General features: G+C 36.6%; 1 protein-coding gene across 1 annotated transcript in view; it reads left to right on the top strand.

The window, feature by feature from the left end:
- The window catches only part of MEGF9 (multiple EGF like domains 9), an 81,335-nt gene that overhangs the window by 22,123 nt on the left and 41,280 nt on the right, over positions 1-17,932 (top strand). The gene's annotated exons all lie outside the window — the stretch shown is intronic.

Genomic DNA, 17,932 nt, shown 5'->3' with positions numbered 1-17,932 from the left:
TGTACTTGTCTCTTATACAGCCAGGCATGAATCTCAAGGTCTCAGATGCTGTTAAAAGGGGTAGAAAAATTGGGGGAGGGAAAGAATGAAAATTATTATTATATTATTATTATATTGACATAATGTGCAATGAAGGTGCCATCTTATGGAAGGGCATAATGACTTTAGGTGGTTATAAAGTACAGCTTTGAGAACAGTTTTATGGTTCTGTTTTATTAGGGTCTTTGATTTTCTGTGATTTCCCCCACCTTTTGGATAAGAGACATTGATTATTCATCAGCAAATATGATTTGGTTTTGCTACAATAGAAAACTAGGTTTTTAGGACATAAGAATACCTTTGGACCCAGGTAATGATAAATTTCCTGTGGTCATAATATCATGTACATGCTCTTGGCATTTATTTTTCTGCCTATCTTTATCACTCAACATGATTATTTTAGCAGGCTACTAAAGGACTCTTTGCCTTGGTTCTTTCCCAGTCCATTCTTTCCAGTGCAGTCCAAGTTATGTTTGTAAAATGAAGATCTGCGGGCACCTGTGTGGTTGAGTTTGTTGAGCATCAGACTCTTGATTTCAACTCAGGTCATGATCTCAGGGTTCTGAGATCGAGCCCTGCATCAGGCTCTGTGATCAGCAGGGAGTCTGCTTGAGATTCTCTCTTCCTCTGCCCCTACTCCTTCCCCAGGAATGCTCTTTCTCTCTAAAATAAATAAATATTTAAAACAAATAAAAAATAAAATGTAGATATGATCATGTCATTCTATCTTGTTTAAAATTCTTCCTTGGGTACTTGAATGCCCTTGACCTGTCACTACTCTGGCCACCTGTTCTATGCCTATGCCACAGTGAATTTTTCTCAATTCTCTGTGGTACTATGCTGTCTTAACCTCTAGGTCATTACATATCCTGCCCCCTTAAATTTGGGATAGTCTTCCCCTTTACTCTTAGCTTGGCTAAACCTCCTCCACACTTTTTGTGTGCCTATTTAGATTTCTTCCTTTGGAAAGACTTAATTAGGTGTTTTTCTCTGTACAAACACACATACCATGTTTTCCCATAACACTGTATGCCTATTTCCATTTTACTACTTATCACAGTATATTGCTCCTTTGTTTTTCTCTCTGCTATAAGAATATAAGCTGTATGAGGTCAGGGACCATAGCTTTCTTCTGCATTGTTGTATCTCTGGCATCTAGAAACTATATTCCCCATTTCTGGTACCATACTATTTTGTAGAATGAGTGAATTAATCATTATGTGTCTTGCCAAGAATCTCTTCTTTAGCAACCTCAGAGAAGAATTAGGGTTCTCTGTTTTCATGTTCTTGGTATTTTTCTTCCCATCTTTTAATCCTTTTGATTGATTCATTCATTTTTTAGAGAGGCAGCAGGGGGCAGGAGCAGTGGGAAGGGGCAGAGGGAAAGGGGGAGAAAGAATCTTAAGCAGGCTCCATGCCCAGCATGATCTCATGACCCTGAGATCATGACCTGAGCTGAAATCAAGAGTCAGACATAACCAACTGAGCCACCCTGGCGCTCCACATTCATTATTTATTCATTCAGTTACTCAACAAAACATTGCTTTGAACCTTTTAAACCTTCTAACCTTGCCCAGAAGCATGTGAAAAGAACATGTCAAAGGAAAACTAATGCATACACTTACCATATGCTTCTTTTGTCCATTCTGCCTAAAACTGTATTCCCCAATATGCATGCTTACAGTTTCTCCTCCTCTCCCCTACCCCTGCCATGTTTCCCTTCCCTACACTGGGTTTTCTTCTAACCATTGAACTACCTTTTAACATTCTAGATATTTACTTGTTTGTATTTCTCCCCGCTACTAAGATATAAGGTCCATGAGGGCATGAATTTTTGTCTTTTTTTAATTGATTGCTGTATCCCCAGCACCTGATATAATGTTGGGCACATGGTAGACTGATGCATATATTTGCTGACTGAACGAATAAATTCATGCCCATGGATGTGCATTTTTTTCTRTTTTACCTTTTCAGTGGCTCTGATGAAGTCCTACTTACAACACTGTGCTATTTGTATTCTTTCTTTCATTTCTTGAATTTACATTTAGTCCTGTTTTGGGGCCATAGTTTTGGCTGCCCAGGCAAAGATTCTGTTTTTCCATTTTATTGCCTTCGGTAGCCATCACTCCACTTACATCTGACTTCTTCATCTCCAACTAGTATCTGAAGCCCAAGAAACATGTCTGTGTGTGTTGGGAAAGGGTGAGGATGCATTCAGGGATAAGTCAGATGTAAAACCTGTTCTTCTAGAACCTAGATTAGATGAGTAGATAAATACCCATAGTACAAGGTTGAGTAAGATAATATGTATTAATGAGAAATGTTAATTAATGGGGAGAAACTATGTCTCATAAAAATTATGAAATACATCAAGCTTTCAGAAAAGCTTATAGAAAGTGAACACTCTCTGTATACCTACCTTTCAGCTTTATAATATCTGCGTTTTCTCCCACATTCACTTTGGATTTTTTTTTTTTCATTTTGAAATAAAATACTAGGTATGATTAAAGCCTCAAGTGTTTCTCCTTTATCCCGTTTTCTTCTTTCCCTATTCGGATGTAACCACCGTTCTGAATGTGGTCCCATGCATTTAAGAAAGCTTATACACACATGTATACACACACACAACTATAGTGCTGTTTCAATGTTTTGACATCTTATCTTGCTGTTCTCCCTCAGCAATTTTTTGAGACTTATCTTTGTTGGTTCATGTAACTTTGAATGTATTCATTTTCTTATCGATAGTCACTTCAAATAATGTTACAGTGGACATCCTTGCACATGTCTCTGTCTTCACATATGGGAGACTTTCTGTAGGGCAATGCTCCCCAATTGATGTGCATAGGAATCACCTGAGTACATTGTTAAAATGTAAGTTCTGATTCAGTTGGTTCGAGGTGGGCCTGAGAATCTGCATTTCTCATAAGTTCTCAGGTAATGCAGACTCATGAACACACACTGTGTTCCTAGGCACTACGAGGTTGTAGCACATCATTATCCTTCTAGATATTGCCACATTGTTATGTAAAGACCTTATACAAGTTTGTATTTCCATCAAGACTGTGTGAGATATTTGGTTGTTCCAGGAATAGCCTCTTTTAGATGACCACCTAAATTTAATCTGTTATCATTCTCTCCTTAAAATTAGACAGATTTGGGAAGGGAAATATTAAAAAATAAAGCAAAATTACTTCAGTAGATAGCTGACTTTCAACATTTCTTAGGGATTGATCTAAATTACATATATAGTTTTTAGTTAAAATATTTTATAAAAATTCACGTGTCTCCTTTCAAACAGTCACTCCATTTATCATTGTCAACCCAGATGGAGCTCTGACTCTAGAATGAACTATCCCAGTTGCTGAAAGGGAAAGAACTGTGTGTCAGGCCCTGTGCTACATTGTTTCATCCCCACAGTTGTCCATGCTCACAATTAAGTGGTAGAGCCAATGTCTGTGGTCTGGTCTTTCTGGCTTCAAGGGGTAAATGGGAAATTACTTTACTACTCTTAGCTTCAGTTATCTGTAAAAAGGGGGTAGACCAGACAATCAGATTCCTAAGTCCCAGCATTTAACATTTCCTAGCTCATTTGGTAAAGTAAGAAATGTATACAAACATGCTATATAATAGCTTCTACCTCATCTGGTTTTTTTTTTACTATGATTAAAAAATACATAAAATTTACCATTTTGTAAGTGTATTGCTCAGAAGTGTTGAGTATATTTACATTGTTGTGAAACTGATCTCCAGAACTTTTTCATTTTGCAAATTTCAAACTCTGTATTGATTAAATAGAACTCCCCTTTACTTTTTCACTTCTTAATCTCTGGTAATCACCATTCTGCTCTCTGTTTTTCTGGATTTGACTACTTTAGATGCCTTATATAAATGGAATCATATAGTATTTGTCTTTTTGTGACTGGCTGATTTCATTTAAAATAATGACTTGGAGGTTCCTCTATGTTGCAGCACAGGACAGGATACCCTTTCATTCATTCATTCATTCATTCATTCATTCATTTATCTCTCTGTTTATTTATTTAATGTTATGTTAGTTACCATACACTATAGCATTAGTTTTTACGTAGCATTCCATGATTCATTGTTTGTGCATAACACACAGTGCTCCCTGAAATCTGTGCTCTCCTGAATACCCACCACTAGGCTCACCCATTCCCCCATCCCCATCCCTCCTAAAACCCTCAGTTTGTTTCCTGGAGTCCATAGCCTCCTATGGTTCATCTTGCACTCTGATTTCTCCCCCTTCGTTTTTCCCTTCCTTCTCCTAATGTCCTCCATGCTATTTCTTATGTTCCACAAATAAGTGAAACCATATGATAATTGATTTTCTATGCTTGACTTATTTCGCTTAGCATAATCTCCTCTAGTCCTGTCCATGTTGATGCAAAAGTTGGGTATTCGTCCTTTCTGATGGCTGAGTAATATCACCGTGTATATGGACCACATCTTCTTTATCCATTTGTCTGTTGAAGGGCATCTTGGTTCTCTCCACAGTTTGGATATTGTGGACATTGCTGCTATGAACATTGGGGTGCACATGGCCCTTCTTTTCACTACATCTGTTATCTTTGGGATAAATACCTAGTAGTGCAATTGCTGGGTCATAAGGACACCCTCACTTTTTAAGGCTGAATAATATTCCATTGTATGTATATCGCACATTTTGTTTATCCATTCAACCATCAATGGACCTTTCAGTAGCTTCCACATGTTGGCTATTATGAATAATGCTCTAATCAGGGGTGTACAAATGTGTCTTCAAGGCTCGCTTTCAATTCCTTTGGATATTATACTCAGAAGTGTGATGAATGGATCATATGGCAGTTACATTGCTATAAGAAACTCTATACTGTTTCCTATAGTGATTGCCTCAATTTACAATCCAGCCAACAGTATGGTGAAAGCTTTTAAAGGTATAGAAGGTGGTGAATGGGATGCCTGAAATCAGAAGTGAAGGAGGAATAGGTAAATTCCACTAGAGTGGTGGTAAATTTCACTTTTCTGTTTCTCTCTCTCTCTCTTTTTAAGATTTTATTTATTTATTTGACAGACAGAGATTACAAGTAGGCAAGAGAGGCAGGCAGGGAGAAAGAAGAGGAAGCAGAGAGCCGCAGAGAGCCAATGTGGGGCTCAATCCCAGGACCCTGGGATCATGACCTGAGCCGAAAGCAGAGGCTTTAACCCACTGAGCCACCCAGGCACCCCTCACTTTTCTGTTTCTCTTAGATATTTTGGCTAGTATTGTTTGTTTCTCCAAGACTGTTACTTTAGGAGTGGAGGAGGGAGTCGAAGTATTTCTTTTTCAATTTGTTATTAACCACTGGTCCCTGAGAACTTATGAGACTGCTAACTTCCATTAGTGCCTTGGGAATGATTAGGTGAAGTTTGAGGCTTGTGTTTTTTATTGTTTGCAAACTTAACATCTTAGTGCTTCCAAATTCTCATTTAAAAAAAAAAAAAAAAAGCCTCCCAATGTATTTTAGTACTGACTTCTGGCCATTTCAGTTTTCTTTTGAACATCCTTTGGGGGAGAGAGAGAGAGAGAGAGAGAGTGTGTGTGTATGTGTAAATGGGGTGTGATTAGGTTCCTCTAACAGCCTGAACAAAATCAGGAGTGAGCTGTGGAGTTGGAAAAGGGGTTTCTCCTCTCTCATGCCCTTAAGATTTTTGAATTGGAAGTGTCACCCAAACAAATGCTTAGTCATGATGATAAAGCAAAGAACTTCACAGCTTCCAGTGTAGAACAATGTTTATACCGTATAAGTGTTTGATAATAGTGAAGAGTGGCAGGAGAGTGGGAAGAATTTGTCAACATGTTTTGAGGAGTAAGAGGATTAGATAGGGCATACAAAGTAACATAGCCCACTTCCAGTTTCAAAAGAAGAAAGTACTTCTTTTAAGTGTTCTTTGAAAGAACTCAAGGCTCAGCTATTTCACTTGGCTCTTAACTCCAAATCTATTAAACATTTCACACTGCAGACAACTGTAGACAGGTATATTTTCTGCCTTGCTGTGTTTATTTATTTAAAAAGCAAACAGATTTAGTTTCACTGTATGATATACAGACAGGTATCTGTATGTCCACAGAAGCAATCTTTACTAGTGACAGTGCCCAGATTTAGATTTTCCTGTTGGAGAGCTGCAGTTGATTATCAGTAAATCTGCCACCTCCAGTTTCCTCCCCTCTGGTCCCTTCTTCACACTTCCCTTCTGTTAAAGGTGATCTAATCTCAGTTGGACATCAGTGGCCTTCTGACTTTGGGGAAATTCCTTACTTTCTGTGTGCTTCCATTTTCTTCTTTTATCCCCCTATCACCTGACCTACCTTATATATAGGTCCTTTGAATGCTTTAAATGTTTGTGCATGTAAAGTACATAAAACAGTGCCTGGCATAGACTGAGTCAATACATAAGTAAGAACTAAGTAGTGGACTGAAGATCATTACTGTTGTCATTATTGTTATTTTTGTGTTTGTTGTTTTTACTTCTGAAGCCTCCCTCTGGCCACGTCATTACTGTGCTCAAGAATTTTCCATATTTCCCTTTTGCTTATAGCAAACTTTTTAGGTACATCAGAATCACTTTTGAAGCTTGTAAAAAAATGCATATTCCTGAGTCCCCACACCCCCAACCACCATTCAATATGTGTATCATGGGACCCAGGAATCAGCATTTCACTATGCTCCCCAGGTGATTCTGAAGCAGGTGGCACTGATTTGGAGAATTGTTCCATGCAGGATAAGGTGCCCAAGTATACCTTTCTAATAGGTATTTTCTTCTCCTATTTCTCCCTGTCAGTCTTTGTTGCAACCATAATAAGTAGATTTTCTCTCTACATGTCCGTACATATCCCATGTATTTTCCCAAGATGGCATGGCATAATTTTGTAATCAAATACATATTTATTCCTAATAATCGACAAACCATCCACTTAATAATATGTTTTAAAAATTGGCTGGGATGAATGTTAAACTGTAATATGTGGGACAATTAGGAACAATTTCTAGGTTAAATCACTGGGTACCTTAGGACAGTATTTTTAAGTTAACCTTTTTCTCTTGCTCTCTCTGTGCTCCTTTTCTCCAAACTAATTTTCCAGGTATTACAATGAGCAAATAGTGCTAGCCTTTAAGTCGCTCAGCTGTGCTCTGTAAAGAGACACACGAAGACAAATCTGATCCCAACCAAGCAATCAGAAGCAGTTGAAATTGAAGCTCTCCTCTTTTTCTTATCCTTCGTGTTCTAATGCTACAAAATTAGGAATTAATGACATTATCTAGGGTAATTTGAGTGCATTTAGAGATCTCTGATGGTCCCTGTTCTCAATTCTTGCAGTCTGTAGTAACATCTAAGGGTGCTACTTTGCTAAGAAGATGACTTATAATAAAAACGTAGGATGGGGAAAGAGAAGGCCCTATCCTAGGTGTCTTCTTTGCCTTGTCTCCTGTACTTCTTAGAACACCCTCATAAGTTAGGTATCATGATCCCAATTTTATAAAAAATCTTTACAAAGAGGGCATGAGTTTTAAAATCATAAGCATTGGTTTCAGTATTTGAACCCAGGTCCCTTGACTTCATAGACTGCTCTCTTTCTATTATAGCCTGGGGCCAGATTTTAAGTTGCACAAATTCATTTCCTGTATTTGTTCCTCCCTCCTCCCCACCTCCCCTTAAACTGAAAGATACTGTGAACATTTTCTAAATAAAAAAGTTCATATAAATTCAAAGTTTGATAGAATAGTTATTCTTTCAGGACATATAGGCGGTATTTGGCCAATTCTTGCAGTACATTCTTAATTTGAGAATAGCCAGAAAGAATAAAATGTCCTTCCAAAAAAGTAAATAATAACTCTTACTAAATGGCAAAATTGGTTTTTAAAAAGAAGCCTTCGAAAATGCAAACAAATAGGAAAATGGTGGCACAAAAAGAAACTTTTTTTTTTTTTTTGCCTATGTTCAGGTAGCAGTTTTGTAGTTCAGCATGGTCTGTATCCAGAATTTAGAGAGACACTGGAGATACAAACTAACAGTATTATTTTAGCAGTGAGATTGTATTTAAATAAAATAAACTGGTCCCAAATACAAAATCATGAGTGTATGTTGTGGCTCTGAACAATATGTTAAGACTCGGTGACCAAAAGCAAATGCAAGGTGTTCTAAGTCTCCCACTGAGAATTATTTTTGTAGCTTGAGTAGCTGTTTCCCCCCACCCTACTGTTTGCTAATCATCTGAATTGATGTCACCAGCTTACAAAGAAAACAGACTGAAAACAAAACAAAACAAAACAAAACCACCTAACTGCATTTAACAGTAGTAGGGGAATTTCGATTTCTCTTTCTTGTTTTGCCCTTCCCTCCTTCCCTTTTTTTAAAGGAAGAAAGTTCTGTGGTAAAGTGGAATGAGGAAGAACTCTAGAATAAAAGAAACCTGGGTCTGAATGCTGTCTCACCATGTACAGTAACTCTGTGGTCTTGGGCAGTAACTTTGTTTCTCTGAGTTCTGGTTTCCCTATTTATAAATACTCCTTGCAAGGTTGTTGTGAAGCAAAGTGTTCATTCAAGTCAAATTTGTGACTGATAAAGCTTGAGACATAGGTAATAGTAAGTAGTAATTGCTTTTCTTATAATTAATAATAAGGCTGACCTTGGGATTAAGATAATCAGTTGTGTGAAATGTTTTTCTTTATTTTATCAACAAACTGTTGTGGTTGAGGAAACTCAGAGCTATATCTATTGATAGCCAGGTAAGATATGACCTTCAGTGGAAGACCACCATGTAATTTAAAATAGAAGTCTTACTCAAAATAATCAAGGCAAAACCACTGGAAATAATGAGAGTTCATAAAAATGACTATGTATATGTCTCCAAAAAATACAAAGTTAATAAGTATTTCTAGCTAATAACTAATTAGAGGGATAATGGGGAAAAAGTCATACTAATACTGCCACTACTACCATGAATGATAAAAAGTTTAGGAATAATGTCATCAAGATATGTATGAAACTCATATACATATATTTTTAAGTTATAAAATTTTGCTGAGAGATATAGAGGAAGACTGAGTAAATGGAAAGGCATTTGGTAGTTGTAAATTTAAATTTATAAGAAATGGCCAGATTGTTTTCTAAGCATTCCTATTAGTAACATGGAATAGTTCCAGTTGCTCAGCACTGTTATTAGTACTGGGTACTGCCAGTTTCTTAAAATTTAGTCATTCTATTAAGTGTGTAGTAGTATGTCATTGTGGTTTCAATTTGCATTTTCCTAATGAAAGATGTTGAGCATCTTTTCAAGTGTTTGTTATACATACATCTTCTTTGGTGAAGTATCTGTTCAGACCTTTTACCCATTTTAAAATTGTGGTTTTTTTACTGTTAAGTTTTGAGAGTTCTTTGTCTATTCTTGACACAAGTCCTGTGACAGAAAGGTGATTTGCAAATATTCTCCCAGTTGGTGACTGTGTTTTCATTCTCTTAGTAGTTTTGTAAGGAGCGAAAGTTTAAAATTTTAATAAAGTTCAATTTATAAATTTTCCTTTTATGGATTTTGCTTTTGGTGTCGTATCTAAAAGTTCTTTGCCCAGCCCGAGGTCAATCACATTTTCTCCTATGTTTTCTTCTAAAGGTATTGTAGTTTTACATTTTACATTTGGTGCTGTGATCTGTTTTAATTTTTGAACAAGGTGTGAGGTTAGGTCAAAGTTCAGCCTTTTGCATAGGGACACCAACTGTTCCAACACCATTTATTGAAAAAACGATCCTTTCCCCTTGAATTTCTTTTGCACCTTGTCGAAAACTAGTTGATGATATTTATGAGGGTCTTTTCCTGGGCTGTTTTGTTCCATTGACCTTTGTGTCTTTTCTTTCAACAATAACACATTGTCTTGATTATAGTTTTGAAGTAAGTCTTGAAATTACTGAAAGTCTTCCAGCTTTATTCTTCTTTGGCTGTTCAAGTATCTTAACTTTTGAAAAAAATTATTTTAGAGTTGATTTGTGAATACCTACCAAAAAATCCTGATGGAATTTTGATTGGGATTCACAGAATCTATAGATTTAATTGTTATGTTGTGTCTCTCTATTTATTTAAGCCTTTTTAATGTTTTTTCCCCTTCAGTGTCTTACAGTTTTTAGCATAAAGATCATATATATATTATGCTAGTTTTATTGCTAAGTATTTCATAAAGGCAGATGATAAGAATTATCTACATTTTATAGATTGAGACACTGAAACTCAGAGCAGTTAGACTTGTGTTTTTTTTTTTTTTTAAGATTTTATTTATTTGACAGAGAGAGAGAGAGAGATAACAAGTGGGGGGGGGGGGGGGGAAGCAGGCTCCCCACTGAGCAGAGAGCCCAATGAGGGGCTTGATTCCAGGACCCTGACATCATGACCTGAGTCAAAGGCAGAGAGGCTTAACCCACTGAACCACCCAGGCACCCCAGCAGTTAGACTGACTGAAGGTCATGGAGCTGGTTAATTGGCAGCAAATTCTGATTGTAAGATGTCCTGGGTCTGCCTAGTGCTTTTTTGTACTTGTTTTGGTAGAAGTTTCTCATAGTGGAAAGACATGGATTTTGGAGTTCTTTAGCATGGGTTACAATCTGTTCAGTACTGGTTGGTTATGTGGTTGTTTCATTTCCCTAAGTCTTATGTTCCTTCTTCAAGACACCTACCTCATGGGATTGTGGTGAGACTGAGGGATGAGTACATGTGAAATTTTTAGTGTGGTGTTGGATATACACGTAGTGCATACTCTGTAACTGGTCATATCATCTTGGTTATTAGTAGTAGTGAAAGCTTGCTGTGACAACCTTTCCCAGAACTTGTCATTTTGTCTCATTAATTCGATGAATTGTCTTTGAATTGTGGAAAACTGTCAGTGAGCCAGAGGCAAGCACTAACAAAATGGTCCTAAAATGTGAGGCAGAAAATTTTCTACAAAACCTGTGCCATGCATCAGGGAAATACAAATCAAACCACAATGAGATATCACCTCACACCAGTCAGAATGGCTAAAATTAACAAGTCAGGAAATGACAGATGCTCGCGAGGATGCGGAGAAAGGGGAACCCTCTTACACTGTAGGTGGGAAGGCAAGCTGGTGCAACCACTCTGGAAAACAGCATGGAGGTTCCTAAAAAATTTGAAAATAGAACTACTCTATGACCCAGCAATTGCACTACTGGGTATTTACCCTAAAGATACAAACATAGTGATCTGAAGGGGCACATGCACCTGAATGTTTATAGCAGCAATGTCTACAATAGCCAAACTATGGAAAGAACCTAGATGTCCATCAACAGATGAATGGATAAAGAAGAAGTGGTATATATATACACACAATGGAATACTATGCAGCCATCAAAAGAAATGAAATCTTGCCATTTGCGACGACGTGGATGTAACTAGAGAGTATCATGCTTAGCAAAATAAGTCAATCGGAGAAAGACAACTATCATATGATCTCCGTGATATGAGGAACTGGAGATGCAACATGGGGGGTTAGGGGGGTAGGAGAAGAATAAATGAAACAAGATGGGATTGGGAGGGAGACAAAGCATAAGTGACTCTTAATCTCACAAAACAAACTGAGGGTTGCTGGGGGGAGGGGGGTTGGGAGAGGGTGGTGGGGTTATGGACATTGGGGAGGGTATGGGCTAAGGTGAGTGCTGTGAAGTGTGTAAACCTGGCGATTCACAGACCTGTACCCCTGGGGATAAAAATACATTATATGTTTATAAAAAAATAAAAAATAAAAAAATAAAGATATAAACAACAACAACAACAAAAACAAAAAACCTGTGCCATGGTTACCCACTTTTTTCCCATGTGTCTACCATAAAGTAGAAGAAATGTTTTGTGATAGTGAATTATGACCAGGAATTTCAATGGATACATTTTTATATTAAAAGGTAAAGCTTAAAGCTTTTCTTTAAAAGTAGTGGCTTTAAAACTTTCCACATTTCCGTGAAGTCTGATTTAATGCAAGAAACTCATCAGCTTTAATATTGAGTTTCCCAGTTTTGCAAAGATTTTTGATCCTACCTTGGCATAACATAAATATGGAATGTAATTTGAGTATCAGTGTTATGCTAGAGTAAGATCTTTTATAAAAATAAAAATTCTGTGTTGATAATTCCTTTTTTCTAGAATGAGGCCTTTCCAAGATTCCTTTACTCTAAAGCTACAAAGATGGAATAGGGGCCTAATAAAAAGTACATTTTGAAATAAATACACCATATTTATTTTGAAATAAATTATTTATTTTGATTTATTTTGAAATAAATACACCGTATGCTTTGGAAATCAGGCCTGTAGTAAAGACAATATTATTATTTGTTGTTGTTGTTTTGTATTCTTTTGATGTATAGACAGAATTTGAATTAAGTATTCCTACTATTGATTCTGACAACTATTTTTCTATTTCTTTCCAATTTGAAAATCAGGAGATATGTTATTTTTGTAGATATTATCCTAGGTTTGTGGAAAAGATTCGAAGTCATTATTCTTACATGTATTTCCCTGGTGTTTGTTTAAATAGAGTAGTATTTTTAATGATGAATCTCAAAGGAAAAGAAACAGTTGTGTATGAAAAAGGAGTGGGAATCCTATACCTCTTTATCTTATTTTTTCTTTTTCTCTTTCATTTTACATGGGAGCAATTATAACCAAAGATGTAAGTTGGGGTCAAAGGAAAAAAATTCTACTTCTTTTAAATAACATTTATTTATTTTGTTATCAGTTAATTAATCTATTTTGAAATTATTTTATTTTTAAAATTTATTTATTTGACAGAGAGACACACAGCAAGAGAGGGAACACAAGCAGGGCGGGTAGAAGAGGGAGAGGGAGAAGCAGGCTTCCCGACTAGCAGGGAGCCATGTGGGGCTTGATCCCAGGACTCTGGGATCATGACCTGAGCCGAAAGCAGAGCTTAACCACTGAGCCACCCAGGTGCCCCTAATTAATCTGTTTTGGAGAGATAAAGAGCACATGCATACGTGAGAACTGGAGTGGGGGTGAAGGGAAGGGGCAGAGGCAGAGGGAGGGAGGGAATCTCAAGGAGGCTACGCTGTACTCAGAGCAGATCCTGACACTGGGCTCGATTTCACGACCCTGAGATTAGCACCTGAGCCAAAATTAAAAGTTGGATGCTCAATTGATTGAGCACCCAGGTACGCCAGTTAAATAGCATTTTAAATCCTAAAGTGTTCCACAACTTTAAAAAAAAATTATTTTATTTTTTAAAGATTTTATTTATTTATTTATTTATTTGACAGACAGAGATCACAAGTAGGCAGAAAGGCAGGCAGAGAGAGAGGGGGAAGCAGGCTCCCTGCTGCGCAGAGAGCCTGATGCATGGCTAAATCCCAGGACCCTGAGATCATGACCTGAGCCAAAGGTAGAGGCTTAACCCACTGAGCCACCCAGGCACCCCGTTCCACAACTTCTTGGCAGTAACCAACTGAAGCATTCATCAGTTCTTGCTATCTTAATTATAACATTAGCTTTGCAAAAGGCTTCAATTATTAGTTGGGTCCCATGTGATTTTAGTGTCACAGTCCAGCTAAAGTAGTTGCTTTTGGGACACCAAGACGTCTTTCTTACAAAATCTAAGAATGTAGTAAAAAAAATAAAATAAAATAAAATAAAACCCAAAAGAAATGAAAAAACGAACAAACAAAAGAAAACAGAGTCTAGTAAAACCTCATTGCTTAAAAAAAACCCAAACAAACAACTTTTGTGTTTTTTAAATTTACATCCAAAAAATTTTATTCATATGGTATTCAGTTCTATTAATCTTTAAAATTTGGGCATTAAGATTAAGTGCTGAGCCTTGACACATTTTAAATACATGTCTTCTAGCTTTTGCTACTTTGACATTGAACAGAAGACACATCAGTAAATATTATAGTACATTTTTTATCTCTTCTGAATATGGGGAAGAATGAAAAGTTTTGGAATAGCCTAGAGCAGATTTTTAAAAAAAATGTTCTTAATAGGTAATTTTTTTATTCTTCCAATATCTGAAGATATTGAAAACAAGAGTGAAATCTTTGTTAAAGGAATGAAAAGGAGCCGGAAATTGAGTTTTGCAAAGGTATTTCCACAATTCTGCAAGAGGCTATAGATAGAATTCAGGCTATATTCCTGAATCAGATTCCTATGAGTGCTCTGTGTTAGTTATATTTATGAATATTTTTCCAGCATCTGTGCAAAAATGCAATACTTGCTTTGTAATCATTTTAGTTCAGTAACAGTGGTCTTATCAATGAACATTTCTTTGTTCTCTGACATTTGCATCATGAATTGACGGGGGACATATTTTTTCATTTTCTTATTCAGATCTTTCATTTACTGCTTTTATAGTTCTTTTTTATCTGCAAAGCCCGACAGAGAAGGTACAAAAGGTTGTACCAAATTGTTTGAGTCTCCAGACCTCATAGTTAATTACAACATTCAGAAAGGACTTCAAAAAGAGACAGGGAGAGAAAACACATTAATTGGGACATAGTATCACAATTAATAAATTTCTAAAAACTACCATCAAAGTAGCTGCAGATACCAAAACACAATTAAAATTCTCTAGAAGATACGGTGAACTTTTTACTGAGCAGTGACATGAGGTGGTTAAGAGCTGGATGCAGAAAGAAGACTACCAGGTGTATGAGAATAAGCCTTTAGTATGTGTAGGGAGACAATCTCTTACCAGTACGGGTGTTTGTGCACAAAGGCAGTGGAGAGTTTATGGGACTTCTAAACAAAGTTACTCCATATTTATTTTTCATTGCTGAAAATATTCATCTTCCTGGTCCTCGGTAAAGAATGTTTGAAAAAGTTCAGTATTTGATTTAAATGCAGTGATTACCTTGGATACTATTACTACAAAATCATAACGTATGTTCGAGTTCTCAGAGAAGAATGCCAAGTTATTGTCTCTTCTCTGGGCCTTTATATTTCTATTTTCAAGTAAGTTTGGCACCCGATTTTAGTTTCTTATTCTTCCTTAGCATTCAAGTCATTGCTCCTCAAAGTATTTCATTGCTTTTCAGAAGTCAAACAAAAAGAAAATATATTGCCAAAGATTGCCATCTCTCTGCTAACATTTATGTTACTTTCCTCTAATTATTTCTCTATAGAGCTTTCCCAAGAATCACAGGGCATTGAAAGAAAACCCACAGCTCAAATGATGGAGAATTTACTTCATATGTACTCTCAGGCAGCCAAATGAGATTTTTGGCATTTCATCCAGACTTGTCTGGGATTAGTTTTTGTGTCCTCTTCATATTGTTTCCCATTAACACCCATATTAGTGACTTGCCATCCGTCATGTCACTGACTCCCTTGTGCTGCTTTGCTAAGATTCTACCTCATTAAAAAGTCATCACTTCATCTCTTGTTCTTGACTATAGGTCCCTCCCACTGCTTCTATCATTTGAAATTCCTTTCTTCTTCTTCGTATTGCCAGCCTCCTAGTAAATTGCATTGTTTCTGCATTAACTTCTGTCTGGTTCTATATGAATGTCAAGAACTGCGAAGGCTCTGAGTTTTTACTCTACTTACAAGCTAACAAGTTATCCTGACACAATTTATTGGATATTCATAGTGCTTTACATTGATCACTGTTGCTCTTACTATTCATTTAACTTGGGTCATTTCATTTGAGGTCAGTCACTGGGACAGGGCCTCAGATTCTGAGCTCCAAACAGAAAAGACGCATATGTCCCCTGGCATTTGGTATGCTTTGGTTTAACTTCCTTTCTTTTGGTTAATTTGGGGAGGAATGTAACATGTTAGTGTATTTTGTCTTCATAAATCAACCCCCTTCCTGGCACGAGGGTCGCCCCTCTTGCTGAAATATTTGCCATGTATTCCACTACTGCTAGGATGATTAATACAAGGGGCATATAATCAATAAATGCTCTTTTTCATCCTCCCTAAAACCACATCTGCAGTCCTTCTCTTTTCATCATTGTATTTGTAGGCACCTATATCGTTAATATATGAAGCTCAGGATACATATTATACCCCTTATTTTCTTCCTAGATAACCTACAACTTGGATTTCTGAATGTTGGGACACTAACTCCATTTCCTAAACATTGTCAAAAACTGCCATGGTAATAAACCCAACCCCAGGCTTTCTTGTCCATGGTGTATAACAAAGTGGCCTATGAATCTGACATCTAAATTGTTGTTTATGTTATCTAGTATCTCTTTCTTCCAGATGTTCTACTACTTCTCACAGTACCCCAGACTACCTCCAGCTTAGGGGTTGGGGCTGAGTGTAATAGGTACTATATTATGCCCTGTTTACAGAAGAGAAAAGGAAGGCACTGGAGGGTGGTTAACTTCTCTAAGGTCATAAAGTTAGTAATGAGAGTTGGACTTCAACCTATAGCTGTCTGCCTTGATGACTGTACTCATAACTGCTTCACGTGACGGCCTCTTCAAATTATTGGCATAGGAGAGTTATAGGTAGTAGATGTTGTTACAGATTCACATTAGGGATGATAGAATTAGAGTTTGAGGAGGAGTAAGTTTCAGCTGATTCTTGAAATAGGGGATAGGTTTGAATATGTGAAGAGTAGAGAGCATTTCAAGGAGGACAGAATGAGCAAAGGTCCAAAGATGAGACTAAAAAGAATATGTTTAGAGGATATTGAAGAGATTGACTAGGCTCTATAGAAGTATAAATAGCTAATTAACTTGATTAGTACTGAAGTTTATCCATTAGAACTTTATTGAAAAAAAAACAATTTTTTTTCTTCAAAGTTTTTAGATTAATTATGTTATTGAAAATACTTATCTAATTGATTGGGAACACTGATCCAGGTTTCAGATGGAAGTACATTAGTAAGGAGATAATAGAATAAAATTCTCAGTCTTAGACTTTTTCCTTAATCTGTTCATTTTGCTTCAGCTAGTTTTGCCCACACCAACATAATTTGGTTAGTTTAATTTGTGATGAAATTGGTCCAACAGGAGGAATTGGATGTATGTTGAAATTCTGCCAGATTTGGAAGAAAAATGTTATTTTAAGCATTCTGGTCATTTTTGGTAGAGTGTAGGTCTTACCATGAAGTTGTCATTGGCAACTTTTCAGACCACTAAACATGGCCTCCTTATTTACAAAAACCACACACACACACACACACACACACACACACACATACACACTCATGCACACACACCAAACACTAGAAATAATGTGAAAAAAAGTAACTCTGTCAAAGAAATGTCATGCTTACATAGCCTAGTGAAAATAAGAACGTTAACTGAGTTGAGAAAGTTTACTGATAACTTTCCTAATTTGGAGTTGAAGAAATCTTGAATTCTTCTCTGAGATTTGTAACTAATTTACCCCTCATACTTGAATTATGCATAAAGTAAATCACTCACCAATATATGTATATTCATGCATTTGATCTATTTACAGATTAGAAGAGATGGAAAGAGCAGGGAGATAAGCTGACCCCAAAGGTTAGGAACTGAAGAAGAGTGGGAGGTATGGATTTCTATGGGCACGGTCAAGTGGGAATTTCTTTGTGGAATCATTTGCTTTGACTTGTATGGATAAGCAGCTTGTGATGACATTAGGAATTTCAATTTCCTTTTCCAGACTAGAGAAGCAAATGCCTTTATAACATTCTATTTAAGACCTATTAAGACCCTGGATTTGCAGTTATTCAGTAACTTTAAAAAAAATCATCAAAAATGGCATTAAAGATTTATTTTTCTAAGCTACATTTTTATCAATATAATGCCATTTCATATAATGCCTTACCTCAGAAGTATACTCAGATGTATATGCCTTATATTCAGAAGTATAATTTATGCTAGATTTGGGGGGGACTTGTTAAACCTG

The sequence above is a fragment of the Lontra canadensis genome, unplaced genomic scaffold (assembly GCF_010015895.1).
Source record: "Lontra canadensis isolate GAN:19392208 unplaced genomic scaffold, GSC_riverotter_1.0 scaffold30, whole genome shotgun sequence".
Taxonomy (NCBI): Eukaryota; Metazoa; Chordata; class Mammalia; order Carnivora; family Mustelidae; genus Lontra; species Lontra canadensis.
The sequence above is the reverse complement of the archived record's forward strand: the minus strand, read 5'-3'. Positions and strand labels throughout refer to the sequence as shown.